Below are 21,859 nucleotides of genomic sequence, written 5' to 3'. Positions count from 1 at the left end.
CATACTTTTTAAATACAAATGTGTAAGTTACAGTAATAAGTTACTACAGGCTCCTTATACCATTGGGTTCTTAATAAGTGCACAAAATTCTGCATTTGATCTTTACCAATTATCACTTTTCTTCTTGACATTCCTAATAAAACGTACTTTTTCTCTCTGACTCCTCCTACTGACACTTCTGTATAACAATCTTATACACTAATAGGTCTAATAGACCCAGCTCCTTCAAACAGTCTCATTGCTTTTCCCTCCAACAAACCTTTGTCTAACTTTCTTCACCATCAGGTAATAATATTCATTAATAAATGTGCAAAACAGTTGTTAGACTCTATCGGAGAGTCCTGTGCCCGCCCCCTCAGTGACACTAAGCAATATGGGCGGAGGACAGAAATGCCAGGAGTTAAAATGGCCACCGGACTAGATAACCGGATATAGGGGTGTTGGCTTAGGGCATGGTTTTGAGACGTCACAATTATAATACAGACGTGGATGATATGGGGAGTGGTTGGCTTTCAGTCGCCATCTTTGAGGGCTGATTACAGAAAAGTGGCGTACACAAATAAGCAAATGTTCCACGGTCGGGACAACAGAAAATGATCAACATTTTGTAACACGTAACATACTTCTAAAGGGGAACACCAGCTTAGTAAGACTGGCTGAAATACAGTATAATGTAGGAGCGTACATTACATTACACTAACAGCTCTGATTCTTTTTTTTTTTTCTTCTAATGCTGCTTGCATGTGATCTGCAGCCCTCAGAGCTGGTTGATGGCCTTGTACAAAACATAACAAATAACACACATTATGTACTTTGTATGCTGCTTCACTACGCAGCATTAATTAACCTCTTCAGCTCTCTCAGTACTGTATCTAGCAATGAGCTGGACTGTTCTCCTTGTCTGAGTACGTGGCTTTGTACTCAGACACTTACATGGCAATATACACTATTTGAGGTTAGGCTGCCCACCTCCACAAAGGCATTGGTCTTACTATCAGGTAAGGGGCACTTTAAATCAAAGTAACTACTTCAACAGCCAACCAAGGGGAAGATTCCTGCAGAACAGAGGGTCTATACGCCACCATTGGACGTAGGTTGGCTTTTCGCAGGATCTGGGGTTTGTATACAGATATAAACTGGGTACAATGGTGTAACATAATGATGTGGCTTGGGTCTGCCACACACACTACAATATTCTGTCTTATCTAGATATTGTTGGTCACCGGCACATGACATGTCCACCCAGCTGGACCTGTGCTTCCCACCCATTATCCTAAATGTTTTCCTTCTGTCTGACCCTCTGGCTCTCATCTATCTACTCCACACCCTCCCCTCTTAGAACTCTAATCCTTGATTCCCCCTTAGGGATAGTACTTCGATTAACCCCTAAGATTCCTGGAAATTCCAAGGACCCATTTGCCCTGCATGTTACATGTAAGTCTGGTTACCTACCCACAAGGCAAAAATAAGTGTGCACAGGAGTGTAAGGGGTTTCCCAGGTGTTGGTCAGAGAGCCAGAGGCTGGTGGGGCTAAGGCATGTATCTGCCTTCATATCAAGCCTCCTAAAGATCTGTTCTAGATCTTGCACTGCATCTTTACATGCCCATCGCTATCTTCCTTAGCTTCACATCAGCTTCACATAAACTTCTTGTGGAGACTGGTGATCCCTTTTTTTTAGAGAATAACTGTCTCATCCTTGCTCAGCTAATCCCTAGGTAGCGTATTGGGGAACGAAACCTAAACCTTAGGTTTTAACAAGCACAGCTACTATAGGCCCAGCCGTCACAGTGACACACTATGGCGACGCACTACAGCAACCTTGCTATAGGCCCAGCCGTCACAGTGACACACTATGGCGACGCACTACAGCAACCTTGCTATAGGCCCAGCCGTCACAGTGACACACTATGGCGACGCACTACAGCAACCTACTGTCCCTCGTTGCTAATTCCTCCTAGGGGGCAAGGGGGTAAGTCACAGATCTTCTGACCTGCTCTCTACCACAGTACAAGCACAAATAATGGGATCAATACAAGTATTGTTCCCGCTGCTCGAGACAGATATCACTTATCAGGAACCCGTTCACTCCAAAAGTTATGTGCCTGCTGTCTGTGACCTCGCAGCTGTTCTCGATGCCATGCTGTATTACAAGGGTTAAGAATTAATCACAGCCTCCCCGTAAGGACGCAGAAGTGATCATGTTCGGCAATCCCTTTCCTTAATTCAGCATAAATACAGCAACAGCTTATCTCAATCACACAACAGTTTGCGACGGCAATGCAGCACTTTAACCTTGTCCTATCCTGGGTTACAGAGTTCTTTGTCTAACAAATAGACTCAGCTTTACAAACATATATAGAGAACACAGGTGTGACGGGAATCTGATTAGATCCGTTCCCCTGAGGCGCAGATAGTACGTAAGAAAGGAAAGTCTTTCTTACCTGGCCAGTTATATCTGCGCGTCCGATGACGGATAAATCACCACATCCCGTCAGTCTGCGTTCTAGTTTGCAAGCGGCTGAGTCCCTGCCAAGGGCGCCAAATGTTAAGGTTAAATTTATATGTTGACCTCTCTCTATGGAGAGAAGCCAAAAACCCAGGTAAAGGATGGTTTTTAAATTATATCTAGAGTTGGAATCCTGCAGTATTACCAGCTCGTTACTTATACGTCACTGACACAGATAAGACAATGTATCATGATTATAAGCCTGGAGAAAATGGCCCAAGTTTTATTATGGTAATCACATTTTATAGACAGATAGAATATAGGGTGGCAACAAATGCTAATAAGACATAGATGAGGCGGTGCTAGTGATTTAGATATTCAGTCATGCGCAATGGCATCTATATTAGTATTCATTATTATTATTCAAAAAGGTTAGAACAATACATTCTCTGCAATGATACTTTCACATTATTCCCACTGTAACAGACAGGCAGCTTTCCTCTGAGAACGGCCTTGAACGCTGATAAACATGTCTCTGAGGGAAATAGTTCTTGAGACAAAACATTCTTTCTAGTGTCCATATCAGAAGTTTTCCAAGGTAAGAAATGGTCCAACTATAAGTTAACCCTATCAGGGACTCTCTAATGTGCTGGAGCTTCTGAGCAAGAGGCCTATATATATGTGTATTCATATAGGTACGGTGCAGGTAGGTAAAATCGTATCGCTGGCCTTATCACAAGCATGGAATTACTGAATTTCCTTGTTACAATACACTGCAAAGTGTCCAGAGACAAATTACAATTTGTCCAAGAGAAGGTCATTTTTCTAGGACATTGTCTATCAGCTGGCCAGAAACATCTAAGTCCAAGTCGCATACAAACTGTACAGCAAGCTAAACCTCCAACCAATGTGAAGAAGCTTCGTGCTTTTCTGGGACTCGTATCTTACTGTAGGCAGTGGATACCAAATGCTGCAAAACTAATGCAACCATTGTATGACTGCACAAAAGAAATTCCTTTCAAATTTCCAGCAGAAGCGGCAGCTGCATTTCAAACTCTCAAGCCAGAATTATTGAGAGCCCCGGACTTGATTTTGCCAAATTACGAGTATCCTTTCTTTCTCTTTATCAGAGAAATAGATGGGTATGCTTTGGGAGTCCTTACTCAGAAACATGATGGAAAACATAGACCTCTGGGGTACTATTCAGTCAAATTGGACTCAGTGGTCAAAGCAGCTCCTACTTGCCTAAGGACTGTTATATCAGTACAAGTCATTGTGGATAAAGCATCAGATGTATCTCTAGATTATCCTACCACCATTCTAACCACTCATGACGTCTATGCCATACTAACACAGGTCCAAACTAAGCATCTGTCAATGGCTAGACAAGTCCGTATGCAATGTGCACTTCTCCTTCCTCCTAATTTCATCTTTCAAAAACTCACAAGTCTAAATCTGGCTGAACTTCTCATATTCACAGATTTGGACAGGGGGGAAAAGGACAGTGACAATGGTGAAGAAACACTTGAAATCATGGAACACGATTGTGCTGAACTAATAGAAGCAGAGTCACAACCTATTCACAATATTTCAAGAATCCCATTGCCAAATCCTGTGCATGAATTTTTCATTGATGGCAGCAGGTTTGCTGATGAGCATGGCAAATTCCATACTGGATATGCTGTGGTGACCCTACATGAGACAGTGATATGTGGCCCTTTGCCGCCAGGCTGTTCTGCCCAGGTTGCAGAATTAACAGCACTGAAAAAGGCCATAGAACAAGCAGGAGATGATGCCACCAATATCTACACTGATTCAGCATACGCACATGGCGTAATCCATGACTCAGGCCACATTTGGGCAGTAAGAGGGTTTCTGACTGCAGCAGGAAACCCTATTAAGCATGGGACTCTGATCAAAGAACTCATAGAGACAGCTGCAAAAACCAGAGATCTTGCAGTGATAAAAGTGGCTGCTCACACACGAGCAGATACCAAGGAGGCCAGAGGGAATGATTTGGCTGACAAAACTGCAAAGAAAGCAGCTCTTCTTCCACTAGAACCTGATGAAGAAGTGGATACTGTGAGTGATCAAACAGAATTACAAAAAGTCATTCAGTCTATGACGGAGGAAGAGCTTGACGAATGTACAAGAAAAGGGGTGTTGGTGGATGGAATATGGCATATTGAAGGGTTACCAGTTTTGCCAAAAGCCTGGTTTCCAACCCTTTACTCAGCCTTACATCTACCTAGCCATGTCAGTGCAAATGTGATGTTGCAACAAAGCAGAAAATTCTGGTATGTACCAGGATTCAGGCATTATGTGAATGAACGCCTAAGGGTATGTCACATTTGCCAGGCCAATAACCCTGGACAGACAGTAAAAGTCCCACAAAAACATTTACCAAGGGCTTATTATCCCTTTCAGAGACTTCAAATTGAATACATCCAGATGCCAAAGTCTGGTCCACATGAGTATGTACTTGTCTGTGTGGATCTCTTTTCTGGATGGCCGGAGGCATATCCGGTAAAGTCAGCCAATGCCAGAAATACAGCAGCTAAGATTGCTATGGAACTGGTTCCAAGATTTGGCCTACCAGAAGTCATTGAATCAGATCGAGGAACGCACTTTACTGGTCAAGTGTTCCAAAATGTGTGTCAAGCTTTGGGTATAGACTCAGCACTACACACCCCCTACAGGCCACAGGCCTCAGGAAAGGTGGAAAGGCTGAATGGTACCCTTAAGCTGAAAATACAAAAAACAATGCAAGAGACACATAAACCATGGCCACAGTGCTTACCAATTGCTTTGTATTCAGTGAGAACAGCCCCTCAGGGCAAGACTAAACTCTCTCCATACGAAATATTGTTTGGACGGGCACCACAGTTGGGGTGTTATCTACCACAGCAGTTGGAAATGAATTGCGATAACCTATCTGCATATGTTATCAGTTTGCAAAAGCAACTAAATAATAACCATTCTCGAGTTTTCTCTTCCCTTCCAGACCCTGAGGCTGATACTGGAAGCCATAAATTACAACCTGGTGATCTTGTCTATGTAAAGAAGCATACTCGAAAAAGTCTTGAGCCCAGATTTGATGGTCCATTCCAAGTGCTTCTGACAACACCTACATCTGTCAAGTTGGAAGGAAAGGAGACATGGATCCATGCCAGCCATTGCAAACTTGCATCATGATTTTGATCCTGACTGGGTTAAGTGTATCCTTGTTAAAAAACTCTGAGTCTCGAGAAAACATGTTACTAACACATCACAAATTACTTAACATGGAACTAAATGTATCTGACTGTTGGATATGTACCCACTCCCCAGTGACCGCATCTTCTCTTGCTTATCTAGCTATTCCTGTCCCATTTGAAGAATTTCTTGATGCTGATTCCTGCTGGGACCAATTAGCTAATAATGATACACAGTACAGTAGTCAGTGGAATGTCAGTGTCACAATTCCAATAGTAGGGTGGATGTCTTTTCCATGGTGGGCGGGTGAAGTGAGGTCTCCAACCAAAGGTTACCAATACCTAGCATTCAAAGGGGGTAGTTGGGTGAGGAGAAACTCTACTCAAATAATACACATGGGAGATGTGCCCTTAGAGAATGTAAAAATAATATTCAATAGGACAGATGCTAGTAAAGGGACATCAGATGTGTGGAAACCATCCCTATTAGAGAGAAAGATCATAGATTCTAAATGGGAATGGTCATATTTATTCAAAGGTGGTAATGAGACAACCTGTCAGAATGAACAACATAATTTGTGGTGTGATGATTCATCGGCATACAGTCCAAACGATCCTACATGTGGAAACCCAGATGCTGGATATTGTAGCCCTTTGGGACAAGATCCTGAGTGGTGTGCAATAAAGAGTGTAAGCAAATTGATTGATCTTGCCCATCATCTAGTTTTACAGCATTCTCACCTATGGGACCTCCCAGGAGGAGTGTATTGGGTCTGTGGAAGGAACGCCTACAAATGGCTCCCTGTGGGGATAAATGGTACCTGTACAGTGGTAAGATTGACACCTGCTACCTTTATAGTACAGACTGACGACCTCCCAATAGGTAAGATCCCTAGACATTCACTGACAAAAAGGGCCAAGGACAATAAACCGCGACACAATGGAAGACCTCATCTAGTACAGATGTCAGCGGCCAACAAATTTTTTAGTACTTTATTTCTGTATCCTATGGTGATGCAAACTTGGGACAAATTAGTTGAAGCCACAGACTATTTAGATGATCAGATATTTGACATACTGGATATACTCAACACCTCAGTAGCAGTACAGAGGCAACTTATGGTAGTTACTAACCAGCACACTGTGGTACTTGATTTTCTGACTGCTGCTTAAGGGGGGATGTGTCAGGTAGTTGGCCCTACATGTTGTCATTATGTAAATGATCAGGGAATAGTGCAAATCACAGCAGGACTGGATAAAATTGCACAACTAAGGAAAAAACATGATGAGATGATTTTGGCAGACCAGGATAAATGGTGGTCAGGGGCATTAGCTAGCTTAAATCCTGCAAATTGGTTCAATGGTATGGGAGGATGGTTCATGGGAATACTACAAACAGTTTTTCAGATCATGTTGTTTCTTTTATTGGTCTACTGTGTAATCAAAGGATTATGCTGTTGTTGTCAGCAAGTTACAAAGACTAAATCTTATACTCTATAAGTAATGATGTTTGTTTCTTTTCCTTCTAGATTGGCGTTATGATGAGAAAATCTCTTGGAGGAGGATATGCCCATGTGGCTCTAGGTGATGGTGTTGGACCCAGAAGCATCCGCACCCTGACAACCCTCGGCGGTCAGAGAGTGTTTAGGGTACATACTGGGATTTAATCCTGTCCAGGACCCAGATTTCTTCATCATCGCCAAAAAGGGGGGACACTGAGAGGAATGAGTTAATCCATCCAAAGAAATAAGAAGAAAAATAAAATCTTTTCTAATGAACTTTCTTACATGACTGAACTTCAAGGACATACAGATGGTTCCTACATGACTGACCTTCAAGGACATACAGCTGTTTCATTATCTGTTTCCAGCAGATAATAAATGTTATTTTATTATTCACATTTTTGTAAGCAGATAACAAAATGTTCATGTATCAACATCCTTATGTAAACAATTTTTAATTGAACATTTAATCTTATTGTATATCCATATCTGTCAAAACATATCTGTAGTTATTCGTTCTTTTGAAGTTGATGACTTGCATAGTGTATGACTTTGCATTTTACATTCATATCCATTGGTTTTTTCCTGTATAAATAAAGGTGGGTTCTCAGAGATAGCAGAACACACCAGACTTGTTTGCAAGATACGTAATCTGCGTCCTCATTCTAAGTGCATGGTGTGGGAGAGGGGATCCGGACCCATTCTCCAACTCAATTAGGAAACAGCCAACAACAGTAGGCCTTCTTTGGGAAGGCACCTCGACAACTGTCCATTGTGGAGAACATTTTTATCCATACATAAATACTGTGGGTATGGTGGTAGCACCTGCTGTGAATGGTATACATGGTATATATGTATGACGCTGGAGTAATGTACATCTCATCAATATAAGACATAAGAACTTTTGAAGCAGCTAATATGGTTGTACATCTCTATATACAGAACCTCTGACCGTGTAGTTCTGGGTGAATTTGACTTCTCCTCCTCTGCTGAGCCTATTCAGACTAAATCCGTAGCTAAGGTAAGCAGAAACACTACAGACATGTTCTGCTTTTTTTTTTCTCTTGAATAAAATTTTATATAACAGGATTTTAAGGCAGATTTATTTCACAGGTTTTCACACACCCCGGCTATAACCCTTTTGCCATTACAAATGACATTGCACTTGTGAAGCTGAGCAGCCCTGCTACTATCACCGCTCGTGTGTCCCCTGTGTGCATTGCCGCTAGTGCTGATGTATTCAGTGCAGGGGTGAGATGTGTCACTACTAGATGGGGATACATAAATGGTGTAGGTAAGTAGATGCCAGACAATAACAGCTCAATATAGCAATACCTAGCTGGGCATAGCATGACGGCACCTTGATCGCCAGAATCCCAGAGATACTTTGTAGGTCGACCTCAATCTCAATCTTTTAGCACAAACAAGACCAAGCAAACTGCAGCAGGTGGCTCTGCCTCTTCTCACCAATACTGACTGTCAGAAACACTTTGGAAGTGATTATCCAACAGTCCAGAGCAACATGATCTGTGCCGGAGCAGCTGGAGCCGTCTCCTGCATGGTATGTCCTGTCCATTATCTACTTTACTCACATTTTTCCAGCTATTGCCCCTCAGCCCCAGCAAACTTTACATCAAGGCTTGTACAAGTGAATGTAAGGAAAAGCTTCTCTTCACTTATCAGACTACTTTATAAACTGCTCAAATCTATCTTGAGATCAGCTGACCGAAGTATCAGGATTCAGCTGCCCATAGAAATGTATATAAAGGGGAGAGATACTGATTATATTTAGTAAGTGTTACACTTCCCTCAGTGCTGAACTTATAACTGCTCATTGGGGTTCTATGTTGCTCTCCATGCTGCTGCCCTTTCTTAATGTGTACAATAGAGACAAAGTAAAGCAGGATCCCCTCTTCTTTGAATGTGTGCAGTGTATGGAGGACATCATAGCAGCTAGTGTCCACTAAGTAGCCCAGGAATAAGTAAGAATTAGAAATGAAGCCTACAGAGGATAGAACAAGAGTAAATGCCACATACAAGTTATGATATGGCCAGATAGTGTTACTTCAGATGTACAAACTATGAACAAGTGATCCTGGAAAGTGACATGAAATTGCAGATATGTGTTCACATATCACATTGTTACTAATCCTATTACTAAGAATTTCTATGCATAACTAGAAACATAGGGGGACATTTATCAGATTGGCCCCTTTTCTGTAGCACATGTCATTCCCCGCTTGCTTGATGAACGGCCAGAGGTAAACAGCAAGGCGGGGAGGAGGTGTAGTAAGTATACATAAGCTGCGCAATGTCTGCATCACGTGCAACGTCAGACAGTTTTTCTAAGTAAATCAGTCCAGGAAGCTGGGGGCGGGGCTTTATTTAAGACTGCCATACTTGTACGCCAGTCTTGATAAATGTCCCCCAATAAGTGCTGCAAGGTACAGAAAGATTATTTTTATAGCCTTAGACTGGGTTCACACTGCGTTTTTCCTAATTAGTTACTTTTAACAGAAAGAAAAACGTAGTCAACACTATTTTGTGTACGTTAAAAAATAATGCAACAGTTTTTGATCCTTTTTTTATTTTTCTTATAATGGAATTCAATGGAAAATGGATCCAAATGGATGGCACACAATTGCATCTGTTTTCATAAAGTGTATACGTTAAACGGATAGGAAAAGCGTAGTGTGAACCCAGCCTTACTAAATAAGTCACCAGGATGCATTGATCTGCAGTGAACGTATCATTAACAAAGGAGCTTAGAGTGATAACATCTGCAGGTCTCCTATATGTGTATACATTCCCTGATCACACGTAGCTGTTACTTCTGACTCCCCCTATGTGACAGATCTGTATCCCCCATTATACTGGAGCTCATGTAAAGAAGCTGTTGTGCATCTAATATAAACAAACTGTGGGGGAGATTAATCAAACTGCTGTAAAGTAGAATTGTCTTAGTTGCCCCTAGCAACCAATCAGATACCACCTTTCATTTTCCAAATAGAAAAGAAAAGTGAAATCTGATTGGTTGCTAGGGGCAACTGAGCCATTTCTACTTTACACCAGTTTGATTAATCCCCCCCTATATTTATACATGTATACTTACTTCTTTTCTTCTAATTTTCAGGGTGACTCTGGTGGGCCTCTTGTATGCCAGAGAAATGGAGCTTGGACCTTGGCTGGTGTTGTCTCCTGGGGAAATCCTACTTGTCCTATTTCTTTCCCTGCAGTTTACGCTAGAGTTACCGTCCTGAGATCCTGGCTGGATCAGACTATTGCCGCTTACTAAAGACCTAAATGTCATATTTCTTCTATTCTTTATTAAATATTTGCATTCTAAAAAATAATTGACTGTATTTTTAACTTACATATTTCCAACGAAGGGCAGTGATTCTTAAACAGTTTACTTTTAGAATCCACTAGGGGAACGTCTTCTTCTGGTGGGCAAGATGGCATAAAAAAAAAATGAGAATGTTTAATTTTATACTGTACAGTACACATACACCCCCCCAGGACCCCTATCATGGACTGCTATTGATCTACTCCTATGTAGAAAGGTTTTTTGCTTCTGCCAGAATGAACATTTTTTGCAGAGGATTGGTGGGTTTTTGCATTTCAAGAGTATTGTCAAGGACAAGGGCTGTACATGTCACTAGCCATTGGTGGTTCAGTGCCAAAGGTGGCACCTTGCAGAGGGTTGTGCCAGGGCTATTATATGCAGAGACACACAGTGACTGCAGATTAGACCATGCCCGGATAGGCATAGTTGCCAACAGTTCCGGTTTTGCCGGGACTTTCACGAATTTGACAGGGCAGTCCCGGTAAGCCCCACCCCGTGACGTTACGCCTCGCCCCTGTAGCGGCCCCCAATGCTAACTATAAGCATAAGTAAAGTAAAGCTAGCAGTAATGGCTGGAGGTTGTATAATCTACCTACAGCCACTAGATGCCGCTCTCTTCTCCCAGCTATAGGGACACCACTCCTGCCTCTGGGCTAGAAGAGCCTGAGGGTAATGAAGATGGTCCTGTGCTGCAGAGAGCAGGTAACCATGAGGAGCCCACATAAGGGGGATTATGGTGAAGAACGAAAAGCTATATACATTGGTGTGAGAGGAGAATAGTAATCAGAGCTGTGACTAATATACACTGTATACCAGTCAAAGCTCTGATTACCAGTCTCCCAGCCTCTTACATCACACTGTATTATACTGGTGGTATAATGAGGGGCCCACATGAGGGGGATGATGCTGAAAGAGATAAAGCTCCAGTCTGCCCCAGTCACCACCCAGTCTCACCCAGTTACCCCAAATCTGCCCCAGTCTGCCTCAGCTACCTGCAGTCTTCTCCAGCTACCCCAGTCTGCCCCCAGTTTGCTCCAGTCTCCCCCCAGTCTTCCCCCAGTCATCTTCAGTCTGCCCCAGTCACTTTCCAGTCTGCCCCAGTCACTTTCCAGTCTGCCCCAGTCACTTTCCAGTCTGCCCCAGTCACTTCTCAGTCTGCCCCAGTCACTTCTCAGTCTGCCCCAGTCACTTCTCAGTCTGCCCCAGTCACTTCCCAGTCTCCCCCAGTCACCTCCAGTCTGCTCTAGTCACCCCCAGTCTGCCCCAGTCACCCCCAGCTACCAAGGTTTCATGGGGGCCCATGCAGTTGTTTGCTATGGGGCCCAATGACTCCTAGTTACACTCCTGCCCCTGATCTGTTCCTGTACTACTACTGTACCTCTCATCTATTCCTGTACTGCTAGTACACCCTTCATCCAGGGCCGCTTTAACCAGAGGGCACATGGTGCACGTGCACCGGGCCCACTGGTTAAAGGGGCCCCCCCGAGCAGGCCGGCCGTTGCTATGTGCGACCAGTGCGGTCACACAGGGCTCCGGCCACCAGCCTGTCAGGGTGGAGCGCCATGGATGGGTAATCTACTTACCCCTCCATGGCGCCCCCTGCAGGGCCCCCCCGTCCGCCGCTGCCCCCGCCCGCCTGCTGCCGCTGCGGCGCTTCAGCGGCAGCGATACTGACAGAGAGAGAGCCATTGGTTCCCTCTCTGTCAGTCCCTCTTGTGGCCGCACTTCCTGCGGTCACAAGAGGCCGCACTCTCCCTCTAGCGCCCGACGTCACTGGAGCGTCGGCGCGAGGGTAAGGGGAGTGCAGCCTCTTGTGACCGCAGGAAGTGCGGCCACAAGAGGGAAGAGAAGAGGAACGCGTGGACCTAGGTGAGTAAAAGTGTTTTTTTTTTTTCAATGTTATATGGGAGGGGGAGCACATATACAATTGGGGAGCACAGGGGGCTATATAATATGGGGGAGTACAGGGGGCTATATACTATGGGGGAGCACAGGGGGCTATATACTATGGGGGAGTACAGGGGAGCTATACACTATGGGGGAGCACAGGGGGCTATATACTATGGGGGAGCACAGGGGAGCTATATACTATGGGGGAGCACAGGGGGCTATATACTATGGGGGAGCACAGGGGAGCTATATACTATGGGGGAGCACAGGGGAGCTATATACTATGGGGGAGCACAGGGGGCTATATACTATGGGGGAGCACAGGGGAGCTATATACTATGGGGGAGCTATATATTATGGGGGAGCACAGGGGGCTATATACTATTGGGGAGCACAGGGGAGCTATATACTATGGAGGAGCACAGGGGGCTATATACTATGGGGGAGCACAAGGGAGCTATATACTATGGGGGAGCACAGGGGGCTATATACTATGGGGGAGCACAGGGGAGCTATATACTATGGGGGAGCTATATACTATAGGGGAGCACAGGGGGCTATATACTATTGGGGAGCACAGGGGAGATATATACTATGGGGAAGCTATATACTATGGGGGAGCTATATACTATGGGGGAGCACAGGGGGCTATATACTATGGGGGAGCACAGGGGGCTATATACTATTGGGGAGCACAGGGGAGCTATATACTATGGGGAAGCTATATACTATGGGGGAGCACAGGGGGCTATATACTATGGGGGAGCACAGGGGGCTATATACTATTGGGGAGCACAGGGGAGCTATATACTATTGGGGAGCACAGGGGAACTATATACTATGGGGGAGCACAGGGGGCTATATACTATGGGGGAGCACAGAGGAGCTATATACTATTTGGGAGCACAGGGGGCTATATACTATGGGGAGCACAGGGGGCTATATACTATGGGGAAGCACTGGGGGCTATATACTATGGGGGAGCACAGGGGAGCTATATACTATGGGGAGCACAGGGGAGCTATATATTATGGGGGAGCACAGGGGAGCTATATACTATGGGGGAGCAAAGGGGGCTATATACTATGGGGGAGCACAGGGGAGCTATATACTATGGGGGAGCACAGGGGGCGATATACTATTGGGTAAATAGTATAACCCAAAACACTGGTGACAAGCCACACTCCATAAACCCCATCCACGATAGGCCACACCCACTGAAACCACACAAAGGATAAGCCACATACCTTGTTGTCAACGCTAAAGTGTCCCTGGAAAAAAAAATTTAAATGTTGGCAACTATGCATTGGTAATCTGGCACACCCGGAGGGCTGGCCCCAGTCCAGGGGGCCGCTGTCAGACACTAATCGCGGAGACAGGGGGTCTGCTGCCTCCTGCTTCTGAGAGAGATACCGATCAGGCCACTGCCAGACACTGCCAGTCATCCTCTCCAGCAGCCACAGCCCACACAGCTCTGGGAGTCGGGTCGTGACTTCACCTTTTTATTCAGGAAGTGATGCCTTGATGACGTAGAAAGTGCAGGGAAATTGGTGTATTGGTGATTTGTATAAATTTTGAGGGGCAATACAATACTTAAAAAATTTTTGCCGGACTTCTCCTTTAACCCTTAGAGGCCAATTTCAATTTTTGCGTTTTCGTTTTTTCCTCCTTGTGCTTAAAAGGCCATAGCACTTGCATGTTTTCACATAGAAACCCACATGAGCCCTTATTTTTTGCGTCACTAATTCTATTTTGCAATCACAGGCTGAATTTTTTCATAAAGTACACTGCGAAACCAGAAAAAAATGCAATGTGTGGTGAAATGGAAAAAAACGCATTTCTTTTATTTGGAGGGTATTTTTTTATGCCATTCGCCCTGGGGTAAAACTGACTTGTTACATATGTTCCTCAAGTCATTACGATTGAAAAGTCTATTGCCGCTTTGGGGTCAACCGCTTACTTCACCACCTTAGACTTCACCAGTGGGTACTGGCAAGTGGCCATGGCACCTGAAGACCACGAGAAGATGGCCTTCACCACCCCCATGGGGCTCTTTGAATTCACCAGCATGCCCTTCGGTCTGTGCAACGCCCCCGCTACCTTCCAGCGATTGATGGAGAGATGTCTCGGCCATCTTAACTTCGAGAGTGTCCCGCTATACCTAGATGATGTGATTGTCTATTCCTGTACCTATAAAGATCACATCCATCATCTGGCTGAAGTGTTCCAGGTCCTAATCGATCACGGTCTGAAGATCAAACCTTCCAAGTGCCACCTTCTCAAACCCCAAGTGAACTATCTGGGGCATGTTGTGAGTGCTGAGGGGATACTACCCGATCCAGAGAAGATCTCGGCTGTGGAACACTGGGATACTCCTAAAACCGTCAAGGAGGTGAGAAGTTTTCTGGGATTTGCCAGCTATTACCGCCGCTTCATTCCCCACTTCGCACAAGTGGCCGAGCCCCTCAATGAGTTACTCCGGGGTTGTCCTCGAGAAAGTCACAACCGACGACTTCCTGTCGAGTGGTCCGAACGGCAGGACGCCACGGACGCCAGCTTTCAAGGCCTGGGAGCTGTGCTGTCCCAGGTCCAAGATGGCCAGGAGAGAGTTGTGGCTTATGCCAGCCGGAGTCTGCGGGGCGCCGAAAAGAACGACAACAATTATAGCTCCTTCAAGTTACAGTTACTAGCCCTAGTGTGGGCCGTCACTGAAAAGTTCAAGGACTACCTCGCTGCCACCCCTGTTACTATCTATACGGATAACAACCCGTTGGCGCATCTCAACACAGCTTGGCTGGGTGCCCTGGAACAGCGATGGGCTTCTCGACTGGCCAACTTCCAGTTCGAAATCAAGTATCGCAGTGGCAAAGCTAACGTCAATGCAGACCTCCTGTCCCGGTTACCCAAGGGTGAAGAGGCCCCAGAGGACAGTGATTGGGAAGATGTAGAAATGCCTCCCTTCTATCAAAGGTTCGCCACTCTGAGTGCAATTGATGCAGCTAGGCCTGAAGCGCCTCCGCCTCGGGCCCCGCAAGACTTGGCCATGTGGCAGACCGTCCAGGAAGAGTCCCGTGTCCTGGGGGAGATCTATGACTACCTCTCTACTGGTCGGGTCCCCATGTGGATCAAGAGGCCCTATACTGATGTCGAACTAAGGTGACTCTGGAGGCAAAGGAAGAGGCTTTTCTTACAGAAGGGGCTGATCCTGCGGAACTCCCTCGACCCGGTCTCTGGGGAAAGGTGCCATCAGATCCTAATTCCCCGGCGAGACGCTAAGATGGTGCTAGATGCCTACCATGACCGGTCCGGTCATTTCGGGGTGCACAAGACTGAGGCAACTATTCGACAGCGGTTCTATTGGATCGGGATGAGGGCTGACATTGAGAACTGGTGCGCTGAGTGCCCTGCCTGTAATATCTCCAAGGCTGGGGGAAGAGAAGTCAAGGCCCCTTTGCATCCAATCACCTCCCACCGGCCGAATCAGCTAGTTGCCCTGGACCATGTGAAGCTGGCCCCTACAAGAGGGTATACCTACGCCCTCACCATGGTCGACCATTACTTCAAGTGGGTAGTCGTGGTACCTGTCAGAGACTTAACCGCCAGAACCACCGCCCTCACTTTTTACAAGGAGTATGTAAAGCACTATGGGTGCCCAGAGTCTCTGCTGACGGACCGGGGTCCGGCCTTCGAGTCACAACTTTTCCAGGAGCTGTGTGCCTACCACGAGTGTAAGAAACTCCATACCACGGCCTATCATCATCAAGGGAATGGTCTATGTGAAAAAGTTAACCAGGTCTTTATCAACATGCTCCGAACGGCCTCAGTGACGAAGAGAGTAGAGTGGCCCCACTGGTTGGATGAACTGGTGGAGATCTATAACAATACCACTCATTGTTCCACTGGCTACTCCCCGTTCTACCTGATGTTCGGGCGCCAAGGCCAACTTCCTCAGGACCGTGCTCTTGGGAGTCCAAGCTCCTGACGCCTTCAACCCCCTACCTGAAACTGACTGGGTTCAGGAGCATCAAAGGAGAATCCAGGATGCCCGGGAAATTGTTGACAAGAGGATGGGGGAAGCTCAACAGCGCCAGGAGGATGCCTACAACCAAAGGGCAAATGCCACACCACTACAAGTGGGAGATAAAGTTTGGCTAAAGAAATATCATCGCTCTCACAAACTTGAAAGCCTTTGGGAGCCTGAGCCCTATGTCATCTCTTCTATCCCTTACCCAGAGACTGATGTGTATGAGGTCAAAAAGCCAGGGCTAGCCCCACAGACGGTGCACCGGAATAGGATAAAGCATTGCACTAAGGAGGACCTACAAGGCCTTACAACCCAGTGTCCGTTACCTGCACCAACGCCTCCAGCTCCCCCAGCGGCTCCAGCTAAACCTCTCTCTCTGGAAGAAATGTTCCAAGTTGAACTGTTCCTCATGCCCATAGGCTATTCAGCGGTCTCTGTGCACATTCCAGTGGGCTCTCTTCTTCCAATTGTGCCTCCAACAGCTCCACCTCCACAACCAGCCACTGGGGGTGATCCTCGACCTGTACTTGCACCAATCACTGTTGAAGAGGATCCTCCGCTGAGACGGTCTGAGCGCTCTACGAGAGGAATTCCTCCAATTCGCTACAGAGACCAGAGTACTTAAACTGTTTTTTTTTTGTTGTTTGACTGTTGCTGCTCTAGTTCTTGCTATGCAACGTTTAAGGTTCGTGCCTGGTCCTCCTGACCAAGTTTCCTGTACTAACCAGCCATGAGCTGATGGACACTCAACATTACAAAACTGTTCTCTAGTGCCTGTCCCAGAGCCTTTTACATGGACGATGGTTTCAATTGCCTAAAAGAGACTCTACTTAACAGAGACACTTAACCCATTCCTTTCTAAAGCACTTTTGTCCAATTATGTGGTATCAACAGGTTGTCATTGCACTTATGTCAGTATTGCACTTATTTCTAGTATCATATTCCAGTAGTATCAAGGTTATTCGTGTATGTTCCTCCTCTGAGTAAGCAAAAGGTCACAGAGATAGCCTCAGAGTAGAGCGCCTCTTTTGAAAAGGAAACAGTACAGTCAGTTTATATACATCTCAGAGAAAGTATAGTTTTGCAGGAGTGTCTTTTCTTAACAAGTCTTGTATTTCTCATTACAGTATTATATCTACAGCTGGAAAGATTATTTGAGCCAGTTTTCTTCAGATGTCTTCAGAGTTATGTGAGCCAATCCTCCTCCAGACCTCGCAGTATTTGTTGTATTTTGTATTTCCCTTCCTTTTGTTTCCAGTGTCTGTTCACCTCTGTCTTGTCCCTACACACCGTAGTTGCTACACATAGTCCTACTTAACCTTTACATTTATTCATACATATTGCACCTTGGATACTTTTTCATGTGTTTGGCCTATTGAGTAATTGCGTTGTATGATTGACTGGTATGAAAGGGAACTCCCCAGGTATGTTTGCTTTTGTTATTTTATTCTTTCTCTTCCAGGTGTCCAAGTCACTTCACACAGACTCCCAAGGCAGTACACAGGTCTTCACAGTTTTCTTCTTCCAGTAGGGTAACACTTTATATTGAAAACCTACTGTCTAACTGGCTGGAATATTGAGGGTCACCCTCCAGCAGTTAAGTTGTCCTGGCTTCCATGTCAGATGGTTCACACACTAACTACCTGTAACCAGAGTACGTTAGGCACCCCTAGGTGAAGTCCTGCCACCAGGGTTTTCTCTCTTCTTAGTTTCACTTTGTCACCTGTGCCTTGAGCGTGGGAAACACACACTTCAGCACTCACAATCATCATTCAGTCCTGTTGTCTAATTGTCCAGTCTATTCATGTTTGCTACCCCTCGAGATTCGCCGAGGTTGGCTCAAAACTTGCTAGGGAGGTATGCAGTGTCCCAGAACATGCTGTCTGTTTCTCACTGTCAGTTTATTTTTGCTATTACAGCCATGCCTGTTCTGGAAACTATTTGTACTGCAACTGTGACTATGTAGCCCCTATTATTCTCAGGTTCCTGTATATTGTACATGTGTTTAACTCTGTGCAGTGGTATGCAAAGGCTGAGGATCACGTGACCAAGCCCTGTAACCATGGTTCCTCCAATGGCCGTCGAGCTTTGGCCAGGGGTTACCATGTGACTTCCTCTTGCCAGGGAGTATTCTCCCTGCTCCCAAGCAAGGAGGTTGTGTTCCTGTGAGTCTCTCTTCACCTTCAGAAGAGTGGCTGTTGCTCTGCTGTAACAGATCCTGGCTGTCCGTCTGCTCAAGTGCCTGGAGTATCGTCTCATCTGGGTGTCGTTCCTGTTATTCATCTCCTCATCAAGTCAAGATTCATACCGCAAGTACTCTAAATCCACCCAGCATCTCTATTCTTCTCTACTTCACTACTTCACTTCACTTCACTACTACTACCATCATCCGGCACGTTTCACCTCAGCCTATGCAGCACCACATTAGCTCTGTCTATATAAGTCTGCTATATACCAGTTTGCATCCGGAAGAGACTGTTGTTACCAGTTTCCTCAGTTACAATAAAAGTGTAACCACCGCTGTTACTTAACCCTGGCATTGGTGTCCGTTTGCTGTTGCCCTGACTAGGTACAGCGAAGAATCGCATGCCCAGTAGCAATTTTATACTGCAGTATCTGCAGACCGGTCCCTCAGCTGTGCCATCCTCAGGCCCTTGACTAGGGGTAGGGCAAATGATGGGGGTTACATAAAATGATAACTTTAAAGCATACACCCACCATTATCTTACTTTACCCCTCCCCACAATACACCTCTTCTTTACCTTAAAAGAAGACATGACACCTGCTAACAATGGAATAATGGCCACAGCAGCCTTTTATTGAACAAAAAATAACATGTCAAACATAAACACAAACTATTTAAACCCCGATAACTCCCACCCAACCTAATAACATACCCATCAGGGAGGGCATGGATGGCCCAGCAGCAGTATGAACTATTGGTCCCCCCGTCGCACCGCGCCGACTCAGGGCTGGCAAATATGCCCCAATACTGCTTCCCAGAGAACAATTATTCCTCCGCCTAAGCGGTAAGCACCACCAACCATGCCCCATCTCCCTGCAACCTAAAGGAGAGGGGATTGCCACCTTCATGATCTCACCTCCAACACCTCCTCACACAGTGCCATCCACGACCACCCCTCCGCAGCTGCCGCGACAATAGAGCAACAACAGCCAACCACCCACCTAACAACAAAGCAACAGGGCAGGCGGGCGGGCGCTTCAGGTCCGGGACACGAGGAGCTGGTAAGTAGGAAACCCCTCCCCCTCCCTTTATACCTCAGTTCTGCTCCACTCCCCGACGCTATCCCTTGCCCCCCTATTGGCCTTTGCCAGCATCCCCACTCCCCCTGCTCCATCCCCTTTCCCACTGCCTGACCATGCGTTGCCCTCATGCTCCCCTAAGCCCAAACCCTGTTAACCCCCTACTGCCCACCCCTTCATGTCCGGGCTGCAGCTATACTGCGCCCGCTTACGCCCTCCCTATACTGTGACAATCCTATACCCTGCAGCTGCCCTGGTTCCTGCCCGCTCACAACTCCTGCATTGCGAAGTGACCCTCACGGGTCAGGGCATCGCAACATCTTCCACCTGCTTAGCGATTACCGAGATCTGTGTTAATTGGTTGGACTCACAGCTTGATACTCGGCAACATGGGTTTCTTACGGTGCGTTTACACAGAAAGATTTATCTGACAGATTTTGGAAGCCAAAGCCAGGAATGGATTTGAAAAGAGGATAGATCTCAGTCTTTCCTTTATCACTTGTTCCCTGTTTATAGTCTGTTCCTAGTTTTGGCTTCAAAGATCTGTCAGATAAATCTGTCTGTGTAAACGCACCATTATTTTTCCACATATCTGCTGGTCTGGATGAGCGTACCTCGATGGAGAGTTACGCTGATTATATTTCTAACACACTGCTTGCTTTGGGACGCTACACCTCATCTGATCTAAACATGGCCGTGCGTTCCATCTTGGCGTGCAGTTCAACTATGCTTTTGGTTGCCAAGGTTTTACTACGATGTGATTGAACCAGCTTTGATCCAGATTGATGTACATTTTCTGTATCACTTTTTGCATTCATATGTTATATCTGTACACTGTTCACCATCAGGAATTATAATAGTTCTGTCAGGAACCGGACAGCAGGACAATACAAGACAGTGAGCCCTGACGCTGAACCCCGCCCACTCTCCCTACCTGCTTGCCGCAATCCGCCCTAAGATGGCGGCAGGCAACTGGGCGGCGGTCCCTGTACTGGCTAGGAGGGACTCAAAGACAAGACAGACAGACAAAACACAATAAAGAATGGTCGACAGTCCGGGTCACAACAATCGGGCAACGCAGTACAAAAACACAATCCAAAAAGCACGGTCAATAAACAGGCAATATGGTCAGGGGCAGGCAGCAAACAGGGATAGTCAGAATAAACACAGAGCTAAAACAAGGCAGAAGCAGGCTGAGACAAGCTCAATATCCGGCAGTGAGAGGCAGGCTGGCAGACACTATATAGGAGACCAAAGGTCCAGTGCAGGAGCTGATTGGACCAGACCCCTGATCTCCTCAGAACACCTGGGGCAAGAGCAACCTGACTGCCAGGGAGAACAGTCTATCAGACAAGCTAACCAGCATCAGAGTTAACTCTGGAGTGGCCAGGAGTATCTCAGGCAAAGCGGGTGTGGCTGAACAACACAGAAGGAAATAGAGCAGTGTTCAGACAAGGTTAAGGACACACAAAACATACAAAAACACTGAATATCAGCGGCATCTCAGGCACGCAGTACGAGCCAAGGGGCGCACTGCGTTCGGCACAGGCACATTCATGACAAGTTCCCTTAATCACTTATATTCTTAGGAATGTTGTATGTATTATGAACAAGGATCAAGAAACAGAGTCTCGCACTCACCGGACTGAAGATGCAAGTGGTTTATTTCCGATACATCAGAGTAGGCTAGGCGGGGAGAGGGGAGATGGTGAAGCAGGTGTGTTCAGCAGGAGCAACAAAATGGTTCCTAGCCCGACGAAGCGCCTCTGTAGGCGTGAAACATTTTGTTGCTCCTGCTGAACACACCTGCTTCACCATCTCCCCTCTCCCCGCCTAGCCTACTCTGATGTATCGGAAATAAACCACTTGCATCTTCAGTCCGGTGAGTGCGAGACTCTGTTTCTTGATCCTTGTTCATTTATCCTGCCTTTTTTGTCTCTGCACCGCCGCTCCACGGTTTGGATACAGTCTGTGTGCTATATACTCCAGTCCCGGGTTTCCCACATTGGGTGTACCTTGTAGTTAGTGCCGGCCGGAACTCTCACCATACGTGTTGTATGTATTATGCTGCACTTTTTTCTTACACATCACCACTGAGTTCATTTTGTATGATAATCATACCTCCCAACGGTCCCGGATCCGGAGGGACAGTCCCGATTTTGGGGTCATGTCCCTCCATCCCGGTACAGCCC

General features: G+C 46.1%; 1 pseudogene; it reads left to right on the top strand.

Annotated features, from left to right (window-relative positions):
- Positions 1–10,438, top strand: part of LOC138789235 (chymotrypsinogen A-like) — a 73,931-nt pseudogene extending 63,493 nt beyond the window's left edge.
- The last annotated feature ends 11,421 nt before the right edge of the window (positions 10,439–21,859 follow it).

The sequence above is a fragment of the Dendropsophus ebraccatus genome, chromosome 4 (assembly GCF_027789765.1).
Source record: "Dendropsophus ebraccatus isolate aDenEbr1 chromosome 4, aDenEbr1.pat, whole genome shotgun sequence".
Taxonomy (NCBI): Eukaryota; Metazoa; Chordata; class Amphibia; order Anura; family Hylidae; genus Dendropsophus; species Dendropsophus ebraccatus.
This window is presented reverse-complemented; position numbering and strand designations above follow the sequence as displayed.